This window comes from Macrobrachium nipponense, chromosome 7, assembly GCF_015104395.2.
Source record: "Macrobrachium nipponense isolate FS-2020 chromosome 7, ASM1510439v2, whole genome shotgun sequence".
NCBI classification, from domain to species: domain Eukaryota; kingdom Metazoa; phylum Arthropoda; class Malacostraca; order Decapoda; family Palaemonidae; genus Macrobrachium; species Macrobrachium nipponense.
Genome location: NC_061109.1, coordinates 105,651,983 through 105,665,563, shown reverse-complemented (window position 1 = coordinate 105,665,563; position 13,581 = coordinate 105,651,983). Strand labels below are relative to the sequence as shown.

Genomic DNA, 13,581 nt, shown 5'->3' with positions numbered 1-13,581 from the left:
ATATAAATCGTGGTGGAAGGTAAGCAGTAAAACAGTTGGAAGATGGAGCACTTATATAGGAAGAATGAAAGGACAACTGGAACGAAGGCTGCTGTCCACCACCGTTTTCGTTGGAAACGGCAGCGATTAATCTTCGTTTCCCTGGTCGAAAGCTGTCAATTCCGGTTCCCTCGGAGGCTGGGTAAGGTTGCACCGTATGGAGGTGTGGTGAATGTGGAATCCATCTTTATTCATCTCGAGTCTGTTTACATGGAATTGATTGTTGGGCGTTTGACTTAAATCTCTATACTTTGTATTATATATATATAGGTATACTTACATGTGTACGTATTTTTTTCACATTTGCCTTTACCTTATAACAGTAATGACACCAGAAGTAAATAGTTTCTGGTTCACGGCAAGTCTTTAGGTTACGACCTCTGCATTCGTTTAACTAAATGATACTTGAATAGTGCCTACGTCAACAGAGGCACAATGGATTTTTTTTTACCGCATCATACCCATCCTCGCCTAGGACGTATAGGGCTTAGGACCCCTTATATGGTAGGTGAAAATGCTGCAGGTAGACATAAGTAGATAATTTGGTAAATAATTACGTGTTAGGGGTCAGTTAGTCTCTATTAAAGCTTTTTTTTTATACATACCTTACCGTTTTAGCAACTTGATAATTTACTATGAAGTGTTAAAAACTAAATTCGCGTTTTCTTTTCAGATTACAAAATACTTTTAGTTGGATGAGAACACTTCTTATTAAAGAGAAAGGCCTTGAGGGAGAAATAGGATATCGGTATCATGATTGTATTTATCAAGAACAGATTTGCCTTCGGGTTACCGTTTTGCAATAACTGGTAGGTTTCGGCGACTAAGCAGTTTTGTTTTATCGATGCAATATCTTCCTTAAATATTTTTTCAAAAGATTGACATGCCCCTGAAATGTTAAAGATTTGTTTTTGTGTAAAACTTCTGAACTATAAAAACGCTGTGTTTTTTAATGGTATAGATTTATTAAAACCTCTCTCTTTTTGTAAAGCAAGAAGTGAAATTTCACACGAAGTGAGCACAGATTAAGATAATGACACTATTTGTTGTGTCTCACGAGCCTGAGCAATGAGGGTGTTTCATGTCTTTTGCCGAATCATCGTGGACGAACTTTCTATTACAACTTGGTCTTCTTCTCCCCCCCCTTTAGTAATATAGATGTTTCAAGTTGGACAGATGTGCCGTGACTATTAATTTGTACTGAAACGCACCCTTTCGACTTTTCCTAAGTGGTTTTTATTATATAAACATTCAAACATTATTTTACAGTTACCTTTCACAGGAGAGACATGTTTATATGACAGAGTAATCATTCAGAACGAGTGAGCGCTCGTAAGCGCCGGGGTGTAGATTATTCGAGCTACGCAGAAAATGCTGCCGATGACAACGACAATCGCTCTTTCTTTCCTGTATGGCATTGAGAGACTAGATAGGGGGAGGGGGGAAATATGACCGCATTTGGCATGATTAATGGAATGGTAGGGTAACTCTGTGGTGATAGGAAACTCCCGGTCTCTTGGTTCAAGTTTACTTGCATGATAGTGAATCAGTTATATCATGGTTATGAATATAGATTTTTAGCGTTTATTTGTTTGGATGATTTCGTATGCGTTGGAAGTGCAAAATCGTGAAGTCAGCGAAAGGCCATAAATTATACGGTCTATACATGCGGGTGGTTCATGGCGGTGGTCTTTGGAATTTGCAATCCGTGGCTAGATTTTTCATTTTGACAGTCTTTATTCCATCTTCCTAGGTATGTTATTGATTTTTACAATTATTAGAGTTTCGTTGTTGTAATGTTTCTAAATAGAACCCAAAGTAGCTCTTGGAGAGTCATAAATTACATAGTACTCTTTTGCCTTGGACGATATATTAGTTAAATCTGTTGTTTGCTGAAAATGTTGGACATGCTTATCTTTCTTGAACGCAACGCTTTATACCGCAATTTTATGCCCTACCCATTTGGCCTCTGGGCCATCATTGCAACTTCTTGCTGCTTTCACGAGACTCTTAAGGTCTGTTGAAACACCTCCCTTTTATATGGTTCTATGATCCAAAGGCTATAGTCAACGGTAAAGGTACTCGGCGAGAGGAAAGAATACAGTTCGTAAGGTTTCCGTAAGAAAGTGATGCAGTTGTTTTTCATATAGAATTTAATCAAGAACGACTTGAAAAAAATAAAATGTGAATTTGTTTAGCACAGAATTCTTTTGGTAGTTTTTCTTTTTATTAAAGAAAGGAAGTAAGTTTGTTTTAAAGGCGTTTAGAAGGTGAAGGAGAGCGGGGAATATTAGTGGAATAGCTTGTCTGTTTTATGTGAACACTATAGTTGGCTAATTTACAAGGTTTGAAATCCTTGATGTGTATTAGGATTAGTTTGTTATCATCCTAGCATTATATACAAAGCGTTTACTTTACAGTAATAAAGGATATTGTAACTTTTAAAACACACTCCACGCCATTTTTTTTCTTGCCGTTAAATGTAGATGCGTAGGAATATCTCCCAATATGATGGTATTCTTTCGATAATAGCTAAAGATGAAACGTAATTTGTATTGAACTAGTGATAAAGATAGACCAGAGGCTAAGATTATAAGCAACGATGGCTGAATTGCTGCGAAAATATGCCGCTTCTAATTGACCGGTAAACAGAAGTAATATGATTTATACGCTGTACTTGGAAGACTGTATGGAAATGGGCCGTAATACAGATGAATCGAAAAAGCGTAAATAATAATTATTTCTTGAAAGCCCTTGAGGTTATTGCACACACACACTCACACTCGCAAAGAGAGAGAGAGAGAGAGAGAGAGAGAGAGAGAGAGAGAGAGAGAGAGATTGTGGTGTCCGTAGGTGACAAGGAAATGGGTTGCATGGCCGATCTTATGGGTGGCTGGGGTTGCAAGGAGGAGTTGGCATAGGGGCACGATACCCCAGATTGGCTTAAGGGTTCAGATCCTATCTTAGTAGATTAGTGGTGGGCTAGAATTAGGCAAACTCTTTCTAACGGTAACTATTTTAGTTGACGTGGCTGAGACACGTAAAGGCGATAACTCCGCTGGAGAGAGCATTAATGCCTTTTATAAGAACCGACGAGGGATTTGCAATCACGCAAAATAGGGTACAGATTCATTATTTTTCAGTGAGTTGCTTTCAAGAACACAAATTTAATGCAGTTTCTCTTTGCATTATAGGTTCGAAATGGTGTTTAACGAATACTGTGTTGTAACTACATTTGTGGTACTGTGAGAGCAGAAAAACGTTGCCTTTTTGTGCTGGAATGAGTTGTGCGTAATTTTAACTATATTAATACTGCGTGTGGATCTTCATGAAGATAATTTTTTCGAAAGCTCTATTGACACTTGAATCTTGTAACCATCCCTCTACTTGCGAGATTTCCATTTCGTTTCATCCTTCGAGTTCATTTAAAAATGTAGTGGAGGTTTTGCGAAAATAGATACCGGTACGGAATAATTACCCGTTCACCTTTTGTAGCTATTTCTTTGTCAGAAATGTAATTAAGTCCGGCTGTGTTGGAAAGTTGATTCTGATCCATTTGCAGTTGGGTGCTGCCTTCAGATAACTCTTATTTTTAGTCAATTTAGATGTGTGTTAGGATCTTGGGAGACCACCGGAATGAAGACCGACTTTCAGATACTTCACACGAAGCACCTTTTAAGAGTTTCACCTTTTGCTCATTTGCATAAGCTGCGGATGCAGCTCTTCACGTTGTTGAAAGACATGCAACATATATTTTTTTTCCTGAGGTGCATTTTCTTCGTAGGAAGCATCTTGAATGACTGTGGACTAATATTCTTTTTAGTTTATTGTAGTCTTTCAAATCCTGCATTTTTAGTAGTTACCAAGCGACGGGGTTTTCATTTAAGGATGACGTATGATTTTCCAGTCCAAGTTTTGTGTCGGCCAGGTGTGGAAAATCTCATCTCCTGATGGAATAGGAGGCATCTCGCTTTTGTTGTGGAAATCAGGGTTGGAGGTAGAATTCGGTGTAAACTTTCATCAGTCAAATTCAGAATGCTTGATTTTAAAGCTTTGCCACATGTCTATAGTATTAGTAAATTGTGAAACAGGCGTCGTGTTTGTTTTGTTGAAATGCATGTGTTTGTTTTTTGCATGAGCACGAGGGAGCTTAACAAAAGACAAGATTTTAGAGTCACAATTTTTCTCTCAAGTTTTATCAAACTTTTATTTTCTAGTAAACTAGTTTTGAACACTGTACAGTTTTGTGTATGACATTTTTGTAAATGCAAAGTGGCCAAGCGCACGGGTGTGAAAGTCGAGTTCCAGAATGCATCCCACGTTTAAACTAATTCATTAATTAATTACACCTCCTCTCGGCGCTGAAGGGATTACCTTACAAGGCAAGGGGAGGGACGGAACCCTGTTAAAGAGTCGGTGCTGTACCGGGTTTAAGGGAAGGAGGGGTGTTGGGGGTGGAGGAAAGAGCGCAGAATACATCTTTTTAAATGGGTGATGATTAGTGGTGGAGGTGGAGTTGGGCAATGGAGGCTGCAGAAAGGGAGGGAGGGAGGGAGGGAGGGAAAGAGAGGAGAAAGGAATAAAAGAGAATGTACGACCAAGTGATCATCCGAGTGATATTCCCCTTTGAGATTTTGTGATGTCTGCAAATGTAAAGGATCAGTTGGAAATGAAGGAGTACTGATTAATATTGTTAGAGGTTGATAGTGACCAACTGTATTCACTTTTGTATAGAGAAAGGGAAATATATCTAAAATGTAGGTATACATCCCCACAAACTTGTTTTATTTTCATGAGTTCTTATTCAAGATACCAAAGATTTTTATATAATTTGAGGTAATTACGTGTGCGTATCAGTTGAATGCTGAACTTAAAAAGAAAATCTGTATAAATATTATATTCCGTGGTGCTTCCTGTTAGACAAGGGAATAAAGAATATCTAGTTTTCCCAATTTTAGCTTTATTCTCCCATGTATTATATTACTTGGATAATATATTCTTCGAGGGGAAATATCTGTGTTCTACGAGAAGGTTTTTTCATATTATAAAATTGCTTAACTGTCCGTGTAAATTTTATTTTGATTTCAAATTCTCAAGAAAAGCAGCACAGTTTTATAGCGTCCAGGGCCAGCGGAAACTAAAGCTCGTTGCAGTTTAATAGAAACGGACATCAGACAATCCCAAAGGACGAAAGTTCAAACTGTCATGGGTAGTTCACTCTGGTTTAATTTTATTAGCTTGAGATTTCAAAAGAACTGAGATGATATTTCCCATTGCATTATGTGTCTGTCGTCAGTTTGGTAGAAAATGCATTGAAGTATGTCTGACTGTTACTATACCAATATGTTTAGATTCAGTTGTAAGAGCCTGCTCAAGCCTTTGAAAATATTTAGGTTTGATATGGTGTATCTTCAATTCTGAACCGCTTGCTTTTATTTTATGATTTTTATTTGCTTTCCATCTTGGATTAGAGTTTTCTCGGAAAGAAGCGTTTGTATCGTTTGGCGTTATTAATTTATTTTTAAATTACTTTTTTAAAAATTAATACTAAGTGTTGTAAGTAAATCTTTAGTTACGAAAAGTTTTGGCAACTTCGTATTTCAATGAGATTGAAAAAAAAAAGCTTGAATTTAACTGAAAATTGTGTTCGTTACTATTGGAGAGCAAAGAGGGCACCGAAGTGTAGGAGTTTATCATTCGGGTTTCATTTATTCCATTTCTTAATTTGCGATGGTAGTGCTCAGTCATGTTCCCTTATAATCATAGGTTAGGTAATGATAGATGTTCCAATTAGAGTCGGTTCCTTTGAGCTCTGCGGGGAAGTTTGCCCCGTTAGGGCATCGGCGTCTTGTATAGATAGGATTTGGGAACAGAGATTGCCAACGAGAAAGTAAAAGTAAGTACGGCTACTTTTGTGATTCAGAATCTTTTTTATAACTTATAAGGTAAATAATATACACATACAAGCACACACCCTATTTATATATATATATATATATATATATATATATATATATATATATATATGTATATCTATATTATAATCATTATATATATATATATTCTGTATGTAGGATGTATTTATGTATATATTGCATTATCTGCATATTTTATATATATATATATATATATATATATATATATATATATATATATATATATATATATATATATATATATATATTGTGTGTGTGTGTTACTTCAAACCATAGGTGCTTTTAAAATGTAGGTTCTTTAGACCTGAAATTAATTACTTTAACTCAGCTACCAAAAGTATTTTATGCTTATCCGTCCGCCTCTGGGGCATTCTCGTGTTTCCCCTCTCACCGGGACTGAGTTAAGGAAGTTTGTGAAATTTGTGACCCCGTCCTTACCCTCTCCTCAGTTACCTCCCTCTGCCCGGTGACAGGAAGCCTCTCCTGTCTTTGTTATATATACCAAAGTATATAGACTAACCCCATTCTATATACTATGATATATACTAAACCCAGTACTTTGGATCCTCGTAACGCGCGTTTGACTACCACTTGACTTATATAGTTATTCTGGAAATCAGAAATCCTTGGATTATTCGATCCGGTAACTGAACTTCCGTTTATTTTTTATTATTTTTAGTTATTTATTTATTTTTGCCAAACATTGACATTCTTCCATAGCTCCTTTTACCCTAACTCTTATACTGTGACGTATGTATATGAGATTTGCTATCCAATGCATTGAAATTTGTTTTTACATATTTCTGATTTTTCGTTATCAAATGTTGCTCGAAATTTTATTACACAATGGAGAACTAAGCAACCTTAAATGGAAAAGTAAGTATTTGTGGATAATCATGTTTGATTTCAGTCTAGTGATAGTTATGTACTTAAGTGCTTTATTAATTTATGTGGGAAATAAGTTAACAGAATATCAGCTACAACCTTTATTAGTCCGCTTCACATATTTGCAAAGAATTCGGTCAACAACCGGGCGAGTTTTCCAGCGTATTGTAGCGATATATCTTTTATTATTTTGATATTTCTTCCTTTCCTGTTTCGTGGAGCACGTTTTCAACTGCATGTGCCCTTTTAAATAACTAATATATGGCTTGTATTTCGTACTTCTTTATATGTTAGTCTGATTCGATAGACGAATCTGGAAAGGAAACGGGGTGAATTTAGGCCTAGAGCGCCAACTTATCTACAGAAAGATTGCAGTTAAAAACGTCAGTTGGGCGCAGCGATTGCATCATGTAGACAATTTTACAAGAGCCATAAAGTGTTCCAGAGTGACAGTGACAGTGCGCTAGAATGCAAGATAGTCCAATCAGTCCGCTGCTGATTGGGCAATTTCACCAATCAACGAACCGTTTGCCCAACACCTTAGATCGTGGATAACGATGCATTTGGCAGGGGTTTGCCGAGCAAATGGCAGGTTAACGAGATTGCCGAGCTGTTGAGCGGTAATTTGATAGCTGTTTCGTTATTGTTGCTCATGGGTGTGAAATTCTAGGCTTGCAGTCATTTCTTAACGATATTCGATGCCAGTACTTGCTTTTATGATCTGTCGGAATGATTCTCAATTTCTTAGTAATGCATTTATTCCCTAAGAAGGTCTTGCGATTGTCCTGGTGTTGAAGGTTCCTATGGAGTGAGATGAGGTTTGATTGCGCCTTCACGTTTTCATGCGCCTTCATTTGCAATGAGAATTAAAGCTGTGGCGATAGAAAATGTGTGTAAATGTAAACCGTCTATTAAGTATTTTCCACCGCTGCTGTGGTAAGTTTTCCTTTTCTTCCTTCGGGGCAAGGGTCAATAACTGCATTTGCTTATACCCGTCCTGTCAGACTCTACCGTCAGAAAATTGCCGATTATCTTTGCGTTTAAAATGGTGGATTTATGTTTTGCCCTTCGATTTACGATTGGGCGATAGAGATTGCATATTGGACAGTTACATACTTTCCGGTAGAGGAGTTGTGCGTCAAGTCTAATAATATACGATGAATCAAATCGCATTTTTGCGTGAAATTTCATGCGTCTCTTTTATTTGAGCATATTTCAGAAGCCACTCCTTTTCTCTGATAAGATTCTGAATAAAGGTATTGATATTTTGTAGTCGTCCAATTTTCGGAGTTGGATTGGTTTGTGGCATTTACCCTTCGAATAAGGAATTAAAGTTATTAGATTTAGATCGTAAATATGTAGCTTATTGTTACCTTTTTATTTTGAATGCAGATATTCATGTAAGAAGCTAGCTTCCAGAAAATAAAACAGCTAATATGGTTACATTAAAATACCTAAATACAAATTCGTAGATAATCTTTTCGGTAACCTCAGAGAGCACCGGCGAACAGTTCTATAGCACTCTAGGACATAATTCATATTACATAATTCCCTTCGTCGGCATAAATATCACGTGGAAAACAAAAATGGTAAAATGCGCTGTCATTAGGATATCCCATATGGATCATCTTTACTTCCGTTTTCTTGGTTAATCAGGATTTGTTGTATGCGCTTTTAAGGAACAATATATTGGCAAGACGAGGCTCGGGATAATGTTATAGATATTGGGAAAATAACTTGAGAGCCAAGTCAGAATTCTCCATATCTGTACCATTTACAGTCTTATACCTTCCGTTCCTTTAATCATGATAATGATTAAAGGAACTCCACAGCCTATTTAACAGTCATATGCTTACTTTTTCTACAACTGTTAAACTGTGATGTATGTATATATATATATATATATATATATATATATATATATATATATATATATATATATATATATATATACAGGCAGTCCCCGGGTTACGACGGGGGTTCCGTTCTTGAGGCGCGTCGTAAGCCGAAAATCGTCGTAAGCCGGAACGACACTTGGAAATATGCCTTAAACTAAGAAAAGTTAGAGACCTTACCTGTGTGACATGCAAGTATATTGCATGATGTGTAGTGTGGTTATTTCAATGGCAAAGGATGGTTCTTGAAGGTATAATTCTTTATTAAACTCTTGTGACACTATAAAGCACAATGTACTACACTTAATCCTTAGGTTAGATTATACACTAAACACTATATTATGCACTGTACACTTCGTAGTAGTATTTGTTAGATCCTGGAGTACACTAAAATCCCAGTCTGGTAGCTCTGGAAGGTAAAAGTATAACACAATTAGTACAAAATACTACACAAAGTCCTGAATGCAATATGTAAATTATAGATATCAAGAGTAAAAGAGTTAATGTATGTTAATTAATTCCTTACTTTTAGTTTATAATTCCTTACTTTGAGTTATATCAAGAGTAAAAAAGTTAATGTATGTGAATTAATTCCTTACCTTTAGTTTAAAGTTGTCGTTCACTGTAACCCTGGATGCACAAAGTCTTATGTGGCCCCATAGCCTACATCATTCAGGGGGTTCTGGAATGTACAAAAAATAATTAGTATGTCAGTAAGTACTCTATGCATAGTAAGTTACATACAGTAATATGCACCATACAGTGGTTTAATATCACATATATAACATGTATAAAACTTAGTTAATGTATGTTAATTAATTCCTTACCTTTAGTTTAAAGTTGTCGTTCACTGTAACCCTGGATGGACAAAGTCTTATGTGGCCCCATAGCCTACATCATTCAGGGGGTTCTGGAATGTACAAAAAATAATTTTGTCAGTAAGTACTCTATGCATAGTAAGTTACATACAGTAATATGCACCATACAGTGGTTTAATATCAACTGGTATGCATTATTGTAAATGATTGGTCTACACCCCCTGTTCAGCAGGGAGTGTACAGTATGTAATTCCATGAGGGACCTTGATCACTTATCCCATGTGAGAGATCTTGGTCACTTTTTTTTTAGTATGTACGTATAAAAACTTACTTAATGTATGTTTACTACTATGTATAATTCCTTACCTTTAGTACAGTAGTACATAGTTTTACAGTTGCGTCGGCTATGTTAGTAGTATCCCTGGACAAAGTTTTATGTGGCCCCATAGCCTGCATCATGGAGGGGGTCCTGGTTTTCTGGAATGTACCAAAAAAGTATCAAAGTTAAGTCATGTTATGTATGTTTAGTAAGTTACCATCAGTAACCATACGTACAGTGGGTTTTATAACATGTACATAATCAAACTTGGTTGGAAATTCCTGTAAAAAAAGTTATGTACGTATGTAATATGTACTACTGTATGTAAAAACCTTACTGTTCATACTTTGTTACACTACATGTTACATGTGATACGTATACTTTCCTGAAGGGTTTTTTCCATCCAAAAATGGTGCTTCTACTTGTAGTTATCCCTTGATGACACTTGTAGTAACAACCTGGAGTTGTGTGAAAAATATTGGTTCTGGAAGGAAAAAGTAACAAAATTAGTGTACAAAATATACACTACAGAAAGTTGTGAATGCAATATGTTAATTACTGTAGATATATCAAGAGTACTAAAAGAGTTAATGTATGTTAATTAATTCCTTACTTTTAGTTTAAAGTTGTTGTTCAATGTAACCCTGGATGGACAAAGTCTTATGTGGCCCCATAGCCTACATCATTCAGGGGGTTCTGGAATGTACAAAAAATAATTTTGTCAGTAAGTACTCTATGCATAGTAAGTTACATACAGTAATATGCACCATACAGTGGTTACTATCACATATAACATGTAGTATAAAACTTAATTTAGAAATTCCTTACATAACTTACCAACTTTTAGTGAGTCTCAAAGCTGTTACCTAGGTTGTGGGAGATGGAGGTGGAGGTGTAGAGCATTCATGATAAGGATGCATTCCAAACCTAACTTCAGTGTGCTTTATCACAGATAACAGGCTAGGATGATGGGCAGTCTGGAATGAAGAATTAATATTAAAGGACAGTAGTATGTAACCACTTAGGTGTACAAAATTTATTGTACGTATGCAAACATTAAACACAACTGAGAATTCCTTACCTTCAGCAAAATGAAGACATGTAGGCTATGTAGAGGTCTGGTTTATGTAAGTCACAGGTGCATGCCAGTCTGGAATGATAATGTAATACATATGATTATAGTATGTATGTTACATACATAACATGGTTATTACATATGTAATATTAAAACATTAATAAAAAAAAAATGTCCTTACCAAATTCTAGTGGTTGGCTTGCTTACTGGGATGGCCATATGGTACATGAGAGTGGGTGGCTGGGCTATGGAGTGGGATGGGCAGGTGCTTGGGAGTCTGGAATGATAAAAAATATATAAAATGATAGTTACTACTACTGTAACTACTGCACATGTTATTACTGTTTGACATATGTAGTGTGTAATACGTATGTTCAATATAAAAAATGAAGAATTCTTTTACCTGAAGGAATGGGAGAGGTGATACTCGTATCAACTGATTTGGGCTCTGGAGAGGTGATACTCGTATCAACTGATGAGGGAACATCTACATCTGGAAAGAATGATAGGGTACATAAATATATTATAAGGTGGATGTAATTGTAGCATATGTACACTTTTAATAAAATTTCTATTAGCAATTTATAAAACATTTTATACAAATTTGTTAAGGATTCCTTACCTGATGTATAGGGCGAGGCATCAAAACCATGGAAAGGCTCAGGGTCATCTGGGTCACTGTCACTATCAAAGGGGTCTGAAATGAAAAAAAAAAAAAAAATAATAAGGTTATGCAACATCAAACGCATTGTGCCACTATGTAAGTTAGTGTACGTATGTATGTAGGGTGTAAACAATTTCCAACATGAAAATGAGAAAAATGAAATTGCTTACCTGATTGTACAGGTGGGCGGGCTGATACAGAGGGGTCCAGGTACAGGGGGATCTGGAACCTGTCCACAGGTTAGTACAGGGCAGATCTGGAACGGTTCACAAGGTAGTACAGGGAGATTCTTGGAAACTGTCAACAGGTAGTACAGGGGGATCTGGAACTGTCACCACTTCTGCAATTAAAATTACAAATGATGAAAACTTCAATGAAGTTACAATTTGTACTCTTGACATTTAGTTTGTTCACAATTAAAAAATTAACAACATTTTAACTATGTACACTATGTAAACACATAAATTAGTAAAACAGTTCAGAATTCCTTACCAGGACTAGGAGTGGGAGGTGGTGGTACTGGAGACTTGTGAAAGAAAGTGTCAAGCCTGGACTGCACACTTCTCTTCGTCTGCTTCTCCTTCAGGGTCTCCTTGTAGAAAGTCACCAAATCCATGATTCCTCTCTTGATTTTGTCAAACCTAGAAACGTTAGGGTCTTCTGCCTCAAAAGAAGCCAAGGCTCTCTCCAGATGAGTAAAACCCTCTGACAAGCCTTTCACAGTTAATGACCTGGGTTTTGGCTCTGGTGCCGCCTCCTCTTCCTCAATCATTTGTTGTTCAAGTTCTAGTAAGTCCTCTGCAGACAATTCCTCTCCATGGGAAGCCAGCAGCTCTGTTACATCATCAGGTTCAAGATCTAGTTTCAGCCTCTTGCTTAGCCCTATGATCTTCCTCGTCACAGTCACGACGTCTTCTGCCTGGTCAAAGCCTTCAAAACTGTGCACAAACTGTGGACACAGTTTCCTCCAGGCCCCATTTAAAGTGGTCGTCTTCACCTCGTCCCAAGCACTTGCAATGTTCTTCACTGCATCTGCAATGTTGTAGCCCTTCCAGAATTGCTTCAGTGTCAACTCCTTGTTAGCTTCTATGGCCCTCAAAGCAAAACGTATGGTCCTTCTAGGTAGTAAGCCTTGAAATTAGCTATTACTCCCTGGTCCATTGGCTGTATCAGCGATGTGGTATTGGGTGGGAGGTACACCACCTTCACATTAGGATGCATGTCGTCAAATTTGAAGGGTGACCAGGGGCATTGTCCAGGACTAAGAGGGCCTTAAAAGGCAGAACCCTCGAAGTCAAATACCGCTCCACTGCTGGCACGAAATGGTCATTGAACCAATCTTCGAAGGACCATTAAGGTAACCCACGCCTTCTTGTTAGATTTCCAAATCACAGGGAGTTTGACTCTTGAAAATGCCCTTGAAAGCCCTGGGATTCTCGGCCAAATACACCAGCAAGGGCTTCAGTTTCAAATCACCACTTGCATTGCCCCAAACAGCAAAGTCAGTCGCTCCTTTCCAGCTTTATGGCCAGGTGCGACTTCTTCTCCTCCTTGGAAAGGTACGTTCGATTTGGCATTCTTTTCCAAAATAATCCAGTCTCATCCACATTAAAGACTTGGTCAGCCGTGTAACCACCATCCTTAATTATCTCAGCCAAACCACCTGGAAAACTTTCTGCTGCTTCACTATCAGCACTAGCAGCTTCACCTTGCAGCTTCACATTATGCAAATTTGCACGAGCCTTAAAACGGTTAAACCAACCCTCTACTCGCGGAAAATTCACCACCAGCACTGCCTTCGCCAAACTTTTTCACTACTGCCTCATGCAGCGCTCTAGCCTTCTCCTGGATCACACTTAAGCTCACCGGAACACGTCGCTGGTTCTGGTCCTCCAGCCAGATCATGAGCAATTTCTCCATTTCAACAATGCTCTGGCTACGTTGCTTCTC

The 13,581-nt window shown here is 37.4% G+C and overlaps 1 protein-coding gene and 1 long non-coding RNA gene across 2 annotated transcripts in view; one reads left to right on the top strand and one right to left on the bottom strand.

Moving 5' to 3' along the window:
- LOC135217138 (cGMP-dependent protein kinase, isozyme 2 forms cD4/T1/T3A/T3B-like) overlaps nucleotides 1-13,581 on the top strand; it is a 679,403-nt gene that overhangs the window by 196,117 nt on the left and 469,705 nt on the right. The window lies entirely within an intron of this gene.
- On the bottom strand, nucleotides 10,506-11,832 carry LOC135217788 (uncharacterized). The gene is made up of 7 exons (XR_010315193.1): nucleotides 11,802-11,832; nucleotides 11,590-11,664; nucleotides 11,371-11,460; nucleotides 11,149-11,244; nucleotides 10,974-11,042; nucleotides 10,730-10,869; nucleotides 10,506-10,588 (listed from the first exon to the last, which is right to left on the bottom strand). It is a non-coding gene; the product is annotated as an uncharacterized LOC135217788 (long non-coding RNA).